The sequence below is a fragment of the Bidens hawaiensis genome, unplaced genomic scaffold (assembly GCF_021521415.1).
Source record: "Bidens hawaiensis isolate Kalapana, Puna unplaced genomic scaffold, B.hawaiensis_p1.1 tig00029107_1, whole genome shotgun sequence".
Classification (NCBI taxonomy): domain Eukaryota; kingdom Viridiplantae; phylum Streptophyta; class Magnoliopsida; order Asterales; family Asteraceae; genus Bidens; species Bidens hawaiensis.
In genome coordinates, this window is record NW_027494802.1 from 27,889 (window position 1) to 30,502 (window position 2,614).

The window sequence follows — 2,614 nt, forward strand, 5'->3', positions numbered from 1 at the left end:
CCATAATGGTATTTCCCTTACATATATTATTATTATTATTATAATTATTATTAGCTTTTATATAGCTGTTAAACTGTGATCTTATTATTAATATTATTATAATTAGTAGTAGTTTTTATATAACTATTAAACTTTGATTTCCTTTATTTTGCTTCATACACATGTACTTAGAGCCGAGGGTCTCTCTGGAAGCCATCTCTTTATTCCTTTGGATAGAGGTACGGTGTGCCTACATCCCACCCTCCCCAGACCCTACTTATAGCTTTGCTGTCGGTGGTATTTTACTGGGCATGATTGATTGATACACTAAAACAGACACACATGCCACCTACTTCTTGTCAAACAATGCCACTCTTTTCCAAAGCTCTTGCACTAAAAGAAGGTATGATGCTTCCTTGTCTCACTTTCTCTTCTTGGCCAATGAGAGTGTAGGGCCTTCTAAAATTTATTGAAAATCACAGGTGGCACTCAGTTAGTCAGTTATAGCATGATTAATAGAAACCACATGAGTTTGTCCAAGGTTCACGTATGTTGTTAAGAGAATGGTTCAATCGGTTTTGGTGGTTACATGTTGGGCTATGACCTCATTTTCAATGGCAAGAAGGCGGTGGTAATTTGTATTGTCCAAGAAATCAAGGCGCTAGGTTTTTTTTGGGTTCAAAATTGTTCTAAGCTTACTGCCTTAGTCGAGCCTCTATGGTGTAGTTTTGATTTTTTGTAATTCTATCTTGGGTGATGTAGGTCCTCTAGATGGATCTCACAACTTGACTCGGATCAATTCGTGTTGTTGGTTAGCGAAAATCACCAACGACACTCGGATTTCGGATCTTAGTTTTGTTTATGTAAAAAGAGAGAAAAAGATGAAGCGGAAAGAGAAAGACTTTATTTCTTTGAATTGTTTCTCTTGAGTTGTGAAAAGGGTTGTTTGGAGAAATGTGTTAAGTGACCCTTTTATAGGGTCCTTATTTCTCCAAAGTTTACATAATAAACATACAAAATAAACATACCGAGTACGTACTACACCGACTAAAAGCAAACTAGAACGACATACACAATCCTAATAACAATATAGAATATTGGCCCTACAGTTGGTCTGGGCTTTGTTTTGTTCCGTTCTAGGTAATTTCTAGTTCAATTCGTTTTGTCTGTTTCTAATTAATATATCACCGCCTTTCGAAAAAAAAAAAAAACAAAAGGATTACCTGAGCTAGAACACACAAATTCTAACATAGTGTATACAGATGGTTAAAAAGTAAACAGAAAAATTACATTTAATAATACATAATAACATAACTTATGGATTTATAAGATATAAATAATTTTTTTTAAAATACATATATTAGTAAAAATATTTTGTATTTTAAAAAAAATCAAAATGGAAGGTTGTGAATCTATAACAATTAAGAAAAAAAAAGTTAATATCAATTCATTCTAGTTGAGTTAGTAAGTCACAAACACCTTAAAATTAAGGTAGTGAGTTCAATTCCTATCAACAACATGGAAAAAATATGTTGCTTTAATATATAGGTTGATTACATGAAGTGATCATGTAGAGTGTAAATTAAAGTAGTCATCGTCCCATTAGGATATTCGTAGAGTGTAAATTAAAGTAGTCATTGTCCCATTGGGATATTTCCTGATTTCCAGCAATAAGTTGGTGATTTACTTAAGTCATGGAGTATAGTAGCACAAGTTAGTCCCCAACTACCCCACTATCCAGTTTAAGTTACAATTAACTAATATTTATTAATACTTAACCTAATAGTAATAGGTTAATACTTATAATTCTAAGGTTAAAAAATAGGAGAAACCAAGGCCTATGAAAGCTCTGTCACTGAAAGGATTAAAACAAAATATGCATTTAATCTATTTTATTAACAAACTTATTTGACTAAAGTTAGCCCTTTATACTCAATTACCTACTCCTTTCTACATTAATCAAATCTCATGGACATGTTTATATAAAAGTAGTGTGTGGTCCTATCTTTAGATCACCCCACACACAAACAAGGCAATAAGTTTCAATTAGAATAAGCATACTCCACCCATAGAATATGTTATTATGTATGTCATTTTCCACTTTAATAAATCAAACCGAAGTTTAATTCTATAAGGAAAATATATATTGCAACTTCTATTAAAAATGTTGATCTTGAAATACCAATAACACCTCAATGATTAAACTCTTTCTTGTCATTCTGTCTAATTCTTTGATTGGATTCTACCGATGTGGATAATTTTGAACTCTCTGGATATAGCTCTATACTTCCACTACGCACGAAAACATTGAAAATATTTTACGTCTTTGATGAGCTCTCAAAGCTACGGTAAGGTTTAGCAAATACAGATAAGTATAGCATTTGTAGCTAAGATACGGATAAAGTTTAGAAAAGCTACGGTAAATCTTCAAATATAGCATGTAAAAGGTTACCGATTACTAATTGTATCAAAGCAATTTGTAAATACATGGTGTTGATAGGATTACTAATTGTATCGCCTAAATAACCCTTCTTACACGTGCACATGGAGAATTAAAATAATTTGTGTTTTAAGTGTGGAAAGGGTTATTGATTGTTTCAAATTAATGTGTTTAGACGCACATGCATGTCCAACT